At 48.4% G+C, this 14,808-nt stretch overlaps 2 long non-coding RNA genes across 7 annotated transcripts in view; one reads left to right on the forward strand and one right to left on the reverse strand.

Moving 5' to 3' along the window:
- LOC308187504 overlaps positions 1 to 14,808 on the forward strand; it is a 535,540-nt gene that overhangs the window by 327,269 nt on the left and 193,463 nt on the right. The gene's annotated exons all lie outside the window — the stretch shown is intronic.
- LOC308187502 overlaps positions 11,183 to 14,808 on the reverse strand; it is a 290,980-nt gene continuing 287,354 nt past the window's right edge. For all 3 annotated transcript variants that reach the window (XR_013944731.1, XR_013944732.1, XR_013944733.1), the window contains one exon: positions 11,183 to 13,263. This is a non-coding gene — a long non-coding RNA (uncharacterized lncRNA). The remainder of the gene's footprint in view (positions 13,264 to 14,808) is intronic.

Raw genomic sequence — 14,808 nt, forward strand, 5'->3', positions numbered from 1 at the left:
CCAAAATGACATCAAAAAAATCATTGCTTTCTCAACATCCAGCCAACTAGGACTAATAATAGTCACTATCGGACTAAACCTCCCACAACTAGCCTTCCTACACATCTCAACCCATGCCTTCTTTAAAGCCATACTATTCCTATGCTCAGGGTCTATCATCCACAACCTAAACGGAGAACAAGATATCCGAAAGATAGGAGGCCTACAGAAAATACTCCCAGTCACTACTTCCTGCCTAACCATCGGAAACCTGGCGCTGATAGGAACCCCATTCCTAGCCGGATTCTACTCAAAAGACCTCATCATCGAAAGCTTAAACACATCATACCTAAATACTTGAGCCCTACTCCTAACCCTTATAGCCACAGCATTCACCGCAACCTACAGCATCCGCATAACCATCCTAGTCCAAGCTGGACAAACCCGAATCCCCCCAATAGTATCAATAAACGAAAACAACCCACTAATCACCGCCCCCCTAACCCGACTCGCCCTAGGCAGCATTACAGCAGGAATAATCATTACCTCTTTCATCACACCAACCAAAACCCCCCCAATAACCATACCCCTTATCACCAAAACCGCTGCCATCCTCATAACAATCCTAGGAATCATCCTAGGCCCCTCATGTACAGGGCCACACCCCTCTAACGGCGCAAGCTTACATAGAAACATTATTAACAGACCTAGACAGATACAAAAACCCCTACAAGACCACGTATTAACTAACCCTGTTAACCCGACTCAGGAGCGCCTATAAGAGCGATTAAAATCTGTGAAAGGAACTCGGCAAATTAATAAGGCCCGACTGTTTACCAAAAACATAGCCTTCAGCAAATTAAACAAGTATTGAAGGTGATGCCTGCCCGGTGACTTAGGTTTAACGGCCGCGGTATCCTAACCGTGCAAAGGTAGCGCAATCAATTGTCCCATAAATCGAGACTTGTATGAATGGCTAAACGAGGTCTTAACTGTCTCTCACAGATAATCAGTGAAATTGATCTCCCCGTGCAAAAGCGGGGATGTGAACATAAGACGAGAAGACCCTGTGGAACTTAAAAATCAACGACCACCGCGAATCCTCAATCAACCCCACTGGGGCCACTACCATCGCAGAGCCTGGTCGATATTTTTCGGTTGGGGCGACCTTGGAGGAGAACAAATCCTCCAAAAACAAGACCATACCTCTTTACCTAGAGCTACCCCTCAAAGTGCTAACAGTGACCAGACCCAATATAATTGATTAATGGACCAAGCTACCCCAGGGATAACAGCGCAATCCCCCTCAAGAGCCCATATCGACAGGGGGGTTTACGACCTCGATGTTGGATCAGGACATCCTAATGGTGCAGCCGCTATTAAGGGTTCGTTTGTTCAACGATTAACAGTCCTACGTGATCTGAGTTCAGACCGGAGCAATCCAGGTCGGTTTCTATCTATGACACACTCTCCCCAGTACGAAAGGACCGGGAAAGTGGGGCCAATACCACAAGCACGCCCCCCCCCTCTAAGCAGTGAAACCAACTAAACCGTGAAGAGGGCCTTCCCCCACCACTTTCAATCCTAGAAAAGGACCAGCTAGAGTGGCAGAGCCCGGCAAGTGCAGAAGGCTTAAGCCCTTTCCCCAGAGGTTCAAATCCTCTCCCTAGCTTCACCCATGATTCAAATAACAACACTAAGCTGCCTCGTTATATCCCTCCTATACATCATCCCAATCCTGATTGCCGTAGCCTTCCTAACCCTAGTAGAACGGAAAATCCTAAGCTACATACAATCCCGCAAAGGCCCTAACGTTGTCGGGCCTTTTGGCCTACTTCAACCATTTGCGGACGGACTGAAACTATTTACCAAAGAGCCCATCCGACCCTCTACCTCTTCCCCACTTCTATTCATTCTGATACCAATACTAGCCCTTGTCCTAGCCCTCACCACTTGAGCACCACTACCACTCCCATTTCCCCTAGCAGATCTAAACCTCGGAGTTCTCTTCCTAATAGCCATGTCAAGCCTAGCCGTCTACTCAGTCCTATGATCAGGCTGAGCCTCGAACTCAAAATACGCACTAATCGGAGCCCTACGGGCAGTAGCACAGACCATTTCATACGAAGTGACACTGGCCATAATCCTGCTATCAATAATCATACTAAGCGGAAGCTACACACTCAGCTCCTTTGCCATCGCACAGGAGCCTCTATACTTCATTTTCTCCTCATGACCCCTAGCAATAATATGATACGTATCCACCCTAGCAGAGACAAACCGAGCTCCTTTTGACCTCACAGAGGGTGAATCTGAGCTAGTCTCAGGGTTTAACGTTGAATACGCCGCAGGACCCTTCGCCTTATTCTTCCTAGCTGAATATGCGAACATTATGCTAATAAATACACTTACAGCCATCATATTCCTAAACCCAAGCGCCCTAGGGCCACCCACAGAACTATTCCCCGTCATCCTAGCCACAAAAGTCCTCCTACTATCTTCTGGTTTCTTATGGGTCCGAGCTTCATACCCACGATTCCGATATGACCAACTAATGCACCTACTATGAAAAAACTTCCTACCCCTCACACTAGCTCTGTGCCTCTGACACATCAGCATACCTATCTGCTATGCAGGCCTACCTCCTTACATAAGGAAATGTGCCTGAACTACAAAGGGTCACTATGATAAAGTGAACATAGAGGTATAACAGCCCTCTCATTTCCTGTTGACCTTAGAAAAGTAGGAATTGAACCCACACAAGAGAAATCAAAATTCTCCATACTTCCCTTATATTATTTTCTAGTAGAGTCAGCTAATCAAGCTATCGGGCCCATACCCCGAAAATGATGGTTTAACCCCCTCCTCTACTAATGAACCCTTACGCGACCCCAATCATAACCTTCAGCCTCATCTTGGGCACCACAATCACAATTTCCAGCAACCACTGAGTTCTGGCCTGGACAGGACTGGAGATCAACGCACTAGCCATCATTCCCCTAATTGCCAAATCCCACCACCCACGAGCAGTAGAAGCCGCAACGAAATACTTCCTAACCCAAGCAGCTGCTTCCGCCCTGGTCCTATTCTCTAGCATAACCAATGCCTGAGTCACCGGCCAATGAGACATCACACAAATAAACCACCCAACCTCCTGTCTACTACTGACAGCAGCAATCGCTATTAAACTGGGCCTAGTGCCATTTCACTTCTGATTCCCAGAAGTACTACAAGGATCGCCACTAATAACAGCCCTGCTACTCTCGACCCTCATAAAATTCCCCCCACTAACCCTGCTCCTACTAACATCCAAATCCCTCGACCCAGCTCTACTCACCGCCATGGCCCTAGCCTCAACAGCACTAGGAGGCTGAATAGGACTGAACCAAACACAAACACGCAAAATCCTAGCCTTCTCGTCCATCTCCCACTTAGGCTGAATCGCCATCATCCTAGTTTACAGCCCCAAATTGGCCTTACTTACCTTCTACCTATACACAATCATAACATCAGCTGTATTCCTAGCCCTTAACAAAATCAAAGCCCTTAACCTATCCATGATCACAACCTCATGAACAAAAACCCCAGTGCTAAACGCCACCCTAATACTAGTACTTTTATCCCTAGCAGGCCTCCCCCCATTAACAGGCTTTATACCAAAGTGACTTATCATCCAAGAACTAACTAAACAGGAAATAACACCAGCAGCCATGGCAATTGCCATGCTATCACTGCTCAGCCTCTTCTTCTACCTACGCCTCGCATACCACTCAACAATTACCCTTCCCCCCAACTCCTCTAACCACATAAAACAATGATACACTAGCAAAGCCCCAAGCACACCTACTGCGGTCCTTGCCTCACTATCAATCCTCTTACTTCCCCTGTCCCCAATAATACATGCCATTGTCTAGAAACTTAGGATAACACCCCAAACCGAAGGCCTTCAAAGCCTTAAATAAGAGTTAAACCCTCTTAGTTTCTGCACATTAAGACTTACAGAATATTAACCTGTATCTTCTGAATGCAAGTCAGACGCTTTAATTAAGCTAAAGCCTCCCTAGACAGATGGGCTTCGATCCCACAAAACTCTAGTTAACAGCTAAATGCCTAAACCAATTGGCTTCTGCCTACAAAGACCCTGACGCACCCTAGTGCGCATCGATGAGCTTGCAACTCAACATGAATTTCACTACAGAGCCGATAAGAAGAGGAATTAAACCTCTGTAAAAAGGACTACAGCCTAACGCTTCAACACTCAGCCATCTTACCCGTCACCTTCATCAACCGATGACTATTTTCCACTAACCATAAGGATATTGGCACCCTGTACCTCATCTTCGGGGCATGAGCAGGAATAGTCGGCACCGCACTCAGCCTATTAATCCGCGCAGAACTAGGACAACCAGGAACTCTCCTAGGCGACGACCAAATTTACAATGTAATCGTTACCGCTCACGCCTTTGTAATAAGCTTCTTTATAGTCATACCCATCATGATCGGAGGATTCGGCAACTGATTAGTCCCCCTCATAATCGGTGCCCCCGACATAGCATTCCCGCGAACAAACAACATAAGCTTTTGACTCCTCCCCCCATCATTCCTCCTCCTACTAGCCTCATCCACTGTAGAAGCTGGCGCCGGCACAGGCTGAACTGTCTACCCTCCCCTAGCAGGTAACCTTGCCCACGCCGGAGCTTCAGTAGACCTGGCTATCTTCTCACTCCACTTAGCCGGTATCTCCTCCATCCTTGGGGCCATCAACTTTATCACCACAGCCATCAACATAAAACCCCCCACACTCTCACAATACCAAACCCCACTATTTGTCTGATCCGTACTAATTACCGCCATCCTACTCCTTCTATCACTCCCCGTACTCGCCGCCGGTATTACAATATTACTAACTGATCGAAACCTAAACACCACATTCTTCGACCCCGCTGGAGGAGGAGACCCAATCCTGTACCAACACCTATTCTGATTCTTCGGACACCCAGAAGTCTATATTCTGATCCTACCGGGGTTCGGAATCATCTCACACGTAGTCACGTACTACTCAGGCAAAAAGGAGCCCTTCGGCTACATGGGAATAGTCTGAGCCATACTATCCATCGGCTTCCTAGGATTCATCGTCTGAGCTCACCACATGTTTACAGTAGGAATAGACGTTGATACCCGAGCCTACTTTACATCAGCCACTATAATCATTGCCATCCCTACCGGAATCAAAGTATTTAGCTGACTAGCCACCCTGCACGGAGGAACAATCAAATGAGACCCCCCCCAATACTATGAGCTCTAGGATTTATCTTCCTATTTACCATCGGAGGATTAACAGGAATCGTTCTTGCAAACTCTTCCCTAGACATCGCCCTGCACGACACGTACTACGTAGTTGCCCACTTCCACTACGTCCTATCCATAGGCGCCGTCTTTGCCATTCTAGCAGGATTTACTCACTGATTCCCACTACTCACTGGGTTTACCCTACACCAAACATGAGCAAAAGCCCACTTCGGGGTAATATTTACAGGAGTAAACCTAACGTTCTTCCCCCAGCACTTCCTAGGCCTAGCAGGAATACCCCGACGATACTCGGACTATCCCGACGCCTACACACTATGAAACACCATTTCCTCCATCGGCTCCCTAATCTCAATAGTAGCCGTAATCATACTAATATTCATCATCTGAGAAGCCTTTTCGGCCAAACGAAAAGTCCTACAACCAGAACTAACTACCACAAACGTTGAATGAATCCACGGCTGCCCTCCCCCATACCATACTTTCGAGGAACCGGCCTTCGTCCAAGTACAAGAAAGGAAGGAATCGAACCCTCACATGCTGGTTTCAAGCCAACTGCATTAACCGCTCATGCTTCTTTCTTATGAGACGTTAGTAAACCAATTACATAGCCTTGTCAAGACTAAATCACAGGTAAAAATCCTGTACATCTCATGTGGCCAACCACTCCCAACTAGGATTCCAAGACGCCTCATCACCCATCATAGAAGAACTCGTTGAATTCCACGACCACGCCCTAATCGTTGCCCTAGCTATCTGCAGCCTAGTTCTCTACCTTTTAGCCCACATACTAACAGAAAAACTCTCGTCAAATGCTGTAGACGCCCAAGAAGTAGAGCTGATCTGGACAATCCTACCTGCTATCGTCCTGGTACTCCTCGCCCTCCCATCCCTACAAATCCTCTACATAATGGACAAAATCGATGAACCAGACCTCACCCTAAAAGCCATCGACCACCAATGATACTGAAGCTACGAATACACAGACTTCAAAGACCTATCATTCGACTCCTACATAGTGCCCACCCCAGACTTACCCAACGGCCACTTCCGACTGCTAGAAGTTGACCACCGCGTAGTTATCCCAATAGAATCCCCCATCCGCGTAATCATTACTGCAGGAGACGTACTCCACTCCTGAGCAGTCCCAACGCTCGGAGTTAAAACAGACGCAATCCCAGGCCGACTAAACCAAACTTCATTCATTACCACCCGGCCTGGGATTTTTTACGGACAATGCTCAGAAATTTGCGGGGCTAATCACAGCTACATACCCATTGTAGTAGAATCAACCCCACTCCCACATTTCGAGGCCTGATCGTCCCTTCTATCATCATCCTAATCATTAAGAAGCTATGCAACAGCACTAGCCTTTTAAGCTAGCCAAAGAGGGACTTCCCCCTCCTTAATGATATGCCACAGCTTAACCCCGCACCATGATTTTCAATCATAATTATAACCTGATTAACCCTAGCACTCCTCATCCAACCAAAACTACTAGCCTTCACCACAACCAACCCCCCATCAAATAAGACCTCCCTCACTACCAAACCCACACCATGATCCTGACCATGAACCTAAGCTTCTTTGACCAATTTTCCAGCCCCAATCTATTCGGCATCCCCTTAATCCTACTATCCCTACTCTTCCCAGCCCTACTATTCCCGTCCCCAAACAACCGATGAATCAACAACCGCCTTTCTACTATCCAAACATGACTCCTTCACCTAATCACAAAACAACTAATAGTCCCACTCGACAAAAATGGCCACAAATGAGCCATAATATTTACATCCCTAATAATCATACTTCTTACAATCAACCTTCTAGGCCTCCTTCCATATACATTCACCCCAACCACCCAACTATCTATGAACATAGCCCTAGCCTTCCCACTATGGCTCGCCACACTACTAACAGGCCTACGAAACCAACCATCAGCCTCTTTAGCCCACCTATTACCCGAAGGTACCCCTACACCCCTAATCCCCGCACTAATCCTGATCGAAACAACCAGCCTACTAATCCGCCCCCTAGCCCTCGGAGTCCGCCTTACAGCCAACCTTACAGCAGGACACTTACTCATCCAACTCATCTCTACAGCCTCCATTGCATTAATACCCACCCTTCCTGCAGTATCCATCCTAACAATAATCATCCTACTACTCCTAACCATCCTAGAAGTAGCAGTAGCCATAATCCAGGCCTACGTCTTCGTGCTCCTTCTAAGCCTATACTTACAAGAAAACATCTAATGGCACACCAAGCACACTCATACCACATAGTTGACCCAAGCCCTTGACCAATCTTCGGGGCAGCCGCCGCCCTACTCACAACCTCAGGATTAATCATGTGATTCCACTACAACTCATCCATACTACTAACCCTAGGCCTCATCTCAATACTCCTAGTAATACTCCAATGATGACGAGACATTGTACGAGAAAGCACCTTCCAAGGCCATCACACTCCCACAGTCCAAAAAGGCCTACGATACGGCATAATCCTTTTCATCACATCCGAAGCATTCTTCTTCTTAGGGTTCTTCTGAGCGTTCTTCCACTCGAGCCTGGCCCCAACCCCAGAACTAGGAGGCCAATGACCCCCAACAGGAATTAAACCACTCAACCCGATAGAAGTCCCCCTACTAAACACAGCCATCCTACTAGCCTCAGGCGTTACCGTAACGTGAGCCCATCACAGCATCACAGAAGGAAACCGAAAACACGCCATCCACGCCCTAACCCTAACGATCCTCCTGGGATTCTACTTCACAGCCCTACAAGCAATAGAATACCACGAAGCCCCATTCTCAATCGCCGATAGCGTCTACGGATCTACCTTCTTCGTTGCCACTGGATTCCACGGACTCCACGTAATCATCGGATCCTCCTTCCTGACCGTCTGCCTCTTCCGACTGATCAAGTTCCACTTTACATCAGACCACCACTTCGGATTCGAGGCAGCAGCCTGATACTGACACTTCGTAGACGTCATCTGACTATTCCTCTACATAACCATCTACTGATGAGGATCTTGCTCTTCTAGTATATTAATTACAATTGACTTCCAATCTCTAGAATCTGGTATAAACCCAGAGGAGAGCAATGAACGCACTCATGTTCACATTCGCCCTATCATCAATCCTAAGCGCCGCCCTAACCGCATTAAACTTCTGACTCGCCCAAATAAACCCCGACTCAGAGAAACTCTCACCGTACGAATGTGGATTCGACCCACTTGGATCTGCTCGATTACCATTCTCAGTCCGATTCTTCCTCAGTAGCCATCCTGTTCGTCCTATTCGACCTAGAAATCGCCCTCCTACTCCCCCTGCCATGAGCCGTCCAACTCCAATCCCCCCTAATGACCCTCACCTGAACTGTAGTGATCCTCCTTCTCCTAACACTCGGACTGGCCTACGAGTGAATTCAAGGGGGCCTAGAATGAGCAGAATAACAGAAAGTTAGTCTAACCAAAAAGATAGCTGGTTTCGACCCAGCAGATTACAGCCAACCCTGTAACTTTTTTATGTCGCCCCTACATTTAAGCTTCTACTCAGCCTTCATTTTCAGCGGACTAGGACTAGCCTTCCACCGAACCCACCTAGTATCCGCCCTACTATGCCTTGAAAGCATAATATTATCGATATTCGTAGGCCTATCAATATGATCCATCGAAAACCAAGTCTCCTCATTCACCATGGTACCAATTCTCATGCTAACCTTCTCAGCGTGTGAGGCGGGCACAGGCCTGGCCATCCTAGTAGCCTCCACCCGCACACATGGCTCCGACCATCTACACAACCTAAACCTCCTGCAATGCTAAAAATCATCCTACCCACAATCATACTTCTTCCAACAGCCCTGCTGTCTCCACCAAAATTTCTATGGACTAACACCACCTTATACAGCCTCCTAATCGCTGCCCTAAGCCTACAGTGATTAATCCCAACCTACTACCCCTACAAATTTTTATCCAACTGAACAGGAATTGACCAAATCTCATCCCCCCTCCTAGTACTATCCTGCTGACTACTCCCACTCATAATCATAGCAAGCCAAAACCACCTGCAACAAGAACCCCTACAACGCAAACGAATCTTTATCTCAACCTTAGTCGCAGTCCAGCCATTCATCCTACTAGCCTTTTCCACCACAGAACTAGCACTATTTTACATCTCATTTGAAGCAACCCTCATTCCCACCCTAATCTTAATCACCCGATGGGGGAACCAACCAGAACGCCTAAGCGCTGGCATCTACCTGCTATTCTACACGCTAGTAAGCTCTCTACCCCTGCTAATCACAATCATACACCTATACGTGAAAATTGGCACCCTGCACCTGCCAACCCTACAACTAACCCACCCAACCCTATCCACCTCATGGACAGGAATACTATCAGGTCTAGCACTGCTCATAGCATTCATAGTAAAAGCCCCACTATACGGCCTACACCTCTGACTGCCAAAAGCCCACGTAGAAGCACCCATCGCAGGCTCAATACTCCTCGCCGCCCTACTACTAAAGCTAGGAGGATACGGAATTATACGAGTCACTCTATTTATGGGCCCACTGTCCAACCTCCTGCACTACCCCTTCCTAACCCTGGCCCTATGAGGCGCCCTAATGACTAGCTCAATCTGCCTACGACAGACAGACCTAAAATCACTAATCGCTTATTCATCCGTTAGCCACATAGGCCTAGTTATCGCCGCAGGAATAATCCAAACCCACTGATCATTCTCAGGGGCAATGATGCTAATAATTTCCCATGGACTAACTTCCTCCATACTATTCTGCCTAGCCAACACAAACTATGAACGTACGCACAGCCGAATTCTACTACTCACACGAGGCCTACAACCTCTCCTACCACTCATAGCTACCTGATGATTGCTGGCCAATCTAACAAACATAGCCTTACCCCCAACAACAAACCTCATAGCAGAGCTAACCATTATAATCACCTTATTCAACTGATCTGCCTTCACGATCATCCTAACAGGAATCGCAACCCTACTAACCGCCTCCTACACCTTATTCATACTACTAATGACCCAACGAGGCTCAATCCCCTCCCACATCACATCTATGCAAAACTCAACCACGCGAGAACACCTGCTCATAACACTCCACGTTATCCCAATATTCCTCCTAATCCTCAAACCCGAACTGATCTCCGGAATCCCCTCATGCAAGTATAGTTTAAACCAAACATTAGACTGTGATTCTAAGAATAGAAGTTCAAACCTTCTTACCTGCCGAGGGGAGGGTTTAACCAACAAGAGCTGCTAACTCTTACATCTGAGCCTAAAACCTCAGCCCCCTTACTTTTAAAGGATAACAGCAATCCACTGGTCTTAGGAACCACCCATCTTGGTGCAAATCCAAGTAAAAGTAGTGAACCCCACACTACTAATCAACTCCCTCACACTACTCACGCTGACAATCCTCCTAACCCCAATCATCCTGCCATTTCTATTTAAAAACTTTAAAAACACCCCACAAGCCACCACCCGCGCTGTTAAAACCGCATTCCTAATTAGCCTAGCCCCTACAACCGCATTCATCTACTCGGGAGTAGAATCTGTCACCTGCCACTGGGAGTGAAAATTCATTATAAACTTTAAAATCCCCCTGAGCCTAAAAATAGACCAATACTCAATAACATTTCTTCCAATCGCCCTATTTGTAACATGATCAATCCTACAATTCGCCATATGATACATGGCCTCAGAGCCATACGTAACAAAATTTTTCACCTACCTACTGACATTCCTAGTCGCCATACTCCTCCTAACAACCGCAAACAACATATTCCTCCTATTCGTAGGCTGGGAAGGAGTACGAATCATGTCCTTCCTTCTCATCGGCTGATGACAAGGCCGAGCAGATGCCAACACCGCCGCCCTACGAGCCGTAATCTACAACCGAATCGGAGACATCGGACTGATCCTGAGCATAGCATGACTAGCTTCAACATTCAACACCTGAGAGATCCAACAAGCCGTACACCCCCACCAAACCCCAATCCTCCCCCTCATAGGATTAATCCTCGCAGCCGCAGGAAAATCCGCCCAATTTGGACTCCACCCATGACTGCCCGCAGCAATAGAAGGCCCCACCCCAGTATCAGCCCTACTGCACTCCAGTACCATAGTAGTAGCCGGAATCTTCCTGCTCATCCGCATGCACCCCCTGCTAGCCACCAACCAGACAGCCCTAACTGCCTGCCTATGCCTAGGTGCTCTATCAACCCTATTCGCTGCCACATGCGCCCTAACCCAAAATGACATCAAAAAAATCATTGCTTTCTCAACATCCAGCCAACTAGGACTAATAATAGTCACTATCGGACTAAACCTCCCACAACTAGCCTTCCTACACATCTCAACCCATGCCTTCTTTAAAGCCATACTATTCCTATGCTCAGGGTCTATCATCCACAACCTAAACGGAGAACAAGATATCCGAATGATAGGAGGCCTACAGAAAATACTCCCAGTCACTACTTCCTGCCTAACCATCGGAAACCTGGCGCTGATAGGAACCCCATTCCTAGCCGGATTCTACTCAAAAGACCTCATCATCGAAAGCTTAAACACATCATACCTAAATACTTGAGCCCTACTCCTAACCCTTATAGCCACAGCATTCACCGCAACCTACAGCATCCGCATAACCATCCTAGTCCAAGCTGGACAAACCCGAATCCCCCCAATAGTATCAATAAACGAAAACAACCCACTAATCACCGCCCCCCTAACCCGACTCGCCCTAGGCAGCATTACAGCAGGAATAATCATTACCTCTTTCATCACACCAACCAAAACCCCCCCAATAACCATACCCCTTATCACCAAAACCGCTGCCATCCTCATAACAATCCTAGGAATCATCCTAGCCCTAGAACTATCGAACATAACACACACCCTCACTCACCCCAAACCAAACCCCCTCATAAACTTCTCCTCTGCATTAGGGTACTTCAACCCCCTAGTACACCGATTCTTCTCCAAAAACCTACTAGAAAAGGGACAAAACATTGCCCTACACTTGATCGACCTCTCCTGACTCAAAAAAATAGGGCCAGAGGGCCTTGCTGAACTACAAGTAGCCGCAAGCAAAGCCGCAACCTCAATACACACAGGGCTAATTAAGGCCTACCTAGGATCCTTCGCCCTCTCCATCCTGGTAATAATCCTAATAACACACAGACTCACTAATGGCCCCTAACATCCGCAAATCCCATCCCCTACTAAAAATAATCAACAACTCCCTAATCGACCTACCCGCCCCCTCCAACATCTCTGCCTGATGAAACTTCGGCTCCCTTCTAGCCATCTGCTTAGCCACACAAATCCTAACAGGCCTGCTACTAGCCATACACTACACCGCAGACACTTCACTCGCCTTCTCCTCAGTAGCTCACACATGCCGAGACGTCCAGTACGGATGGCTCATCCGCAACCTCCACGCCAACGGTGCTTCGCTCTTCTTTATCTGCATCTACTTACACATCGGACGAGGCCTCTACTACGGCTCCTACCTATACAAAGAAACCTGAAACACAGGAGTAATCCTCCTACTCACCCTAATAGCAACTGCCTTCGTAGGGTATGTCCTACCATGAGGACAAATGTCATTCTGAGGGGCCACCGTAATCACCAACCTATTCTCAGCCATCCCGTACATTGGGCAAACTCTAGTAGAATGAGCCTGAGGAGGATTCTCAGTAGACAATCCAACCTTAACCCGATTCTTCGCCATCCACTTCCTACTGCCCTTCCTAATTGCAGGAATCACCCTAGTCCACCTAAACTTCCTACACGAATCAGGCTCAAATAACCCACTAGGAATCGTATCAGACTGCGACAAAATCCCATTCCAACCATACTTCTCCATTAAAGACAGCTTAGGGCTTACCCTAATAATCACCCCTCTAATAGCACTAGCCCTATTTTCACCGAACCTCCTGGTTCTTGGAATCCTAGTTGGGAGTGGTTGGCCACATGAGATGTACAGGATTTTTACCTGTGATTTAGTCTTGACAAGGCTATGTAATTGGTTTACTAACGTCTCATAAGAAAGAAGCATGAGCGGTTAATGCAGTTGGCTTGAAACCCATCCCCAGTGGTGCAAGTGCACTCTCTGAACTAACTGAAGTGCATCCCCAGTGGTGCCAGTGCACTCTCTGGACTCACTGCAGAGCATCCCCAGTGGTGCCAGTGCACTCTGTGGACTCACTGTAGTGCATCCCCAGTGGTGCCAGTGCACTCTCTGGACTCACTGCACTGCATCCCCAGTGGTGCCAGTGCAATCTCTGGACTCACTGCAGTGCATCCCCAGTGGTGCCAGTGCACTCTCTGGACTCACTGCAGTGCATCCCCAGTGGTGCCAGTGCACTCTCTGGACTCACTGCACTGCATCCCCAGTGGTGCCAGTGCACTCTCTGGACTCACTGCACTGCATCCCCAGTGGTGCCAGTGCACTCTCTGGACTCACTGCACTGCATCCCCAGTGGTGCCAGTGCGCTCTCTGGAGTCACAGCACTGCATCCCCAGTGGTGCCAGTGCAATCTCTGGACTCACTGCACTGCATCCCCAGTGGTGCCAGTGCACTCTCTGGACTCACTGAAGTACATCCCCATTGGTGCCATTGCACTCTCTGCACTCACTGCACTGCATCCCCAGTGGTGCCAGTGCACTCACTGGACTGACTGCACTGCATCCCCAGTGGTGCCAGTGCAATCTCTGGACTCACTGTAGTGCATCCCCAGTGGTGCCAGTGCACTCTCTGGACTCACTGCAGTGCATCCCCAGTGGTGCCAGTGCACTCTCTGGACTCACTGCACTGCATCCCCAGTGGTGCCAGTGCACTCTCTGGACTCACTGCACTGCATCCCCAGTGGTGCCAATGCACTCTCTGCACTCACTGCACTGCATTCCCAGTGGTGCCAGTGAAGTCTCTGGACTCACTGCACTGCATCCCCAGTGGTGCCAGTGCACTCTCTGGACTCACTGCACTGCATCCCCACTGCTGCCAGTGCACTCTCTGGACTCACTGCAGAGCATCCCCAGTGGTGCCAGTGCACTCTCTGGACTCACTGCACTGCATCCCCAGTGGTGCCAGTGCACTCTCTCGAGTCACTGCACTACATCCCCAGTGGTGCCAGTGCACTCACTGGACTCACTGTACTGCATCACCAGTGGTGCCAGTGCACTCTCTGGACTCACTGCACTGCATCCCCAGTGGTGCCAGTGCACTCTCTGGGCTCACTGAAGTGCATCCCCAGTGGTGCCAGTACACTCACTGGACTCACTGCACTGCATCCCCAGTGGTGCCAGTGCACTCTCTGGACTCACTGTAGTGCATCCCCAGTGGTGCCAGTGCACTCTCTGGACTCACTGCACTGCATCCCCAGTGGTGCCAGTGCACTCTCTGCACTCACTTCACTGCATCCCCAGTGGTGCCAGTGCACTCTCTGGACTCACTGCACTGCATCCCCAGTGGTGCC

Source organism: Anser brachyrhynchus (assembly GCF_964034855.1).
Source record: "Anser brachyrhynchus genome assembly, chromosome: 1".
NCBI classification, from domain to species: domain Eukaryota; kingdom Metazoa; phylum Chordata; class Aves; order Anseriformes; family Anatidae; genus Anser; species Anser brachyrhynchus.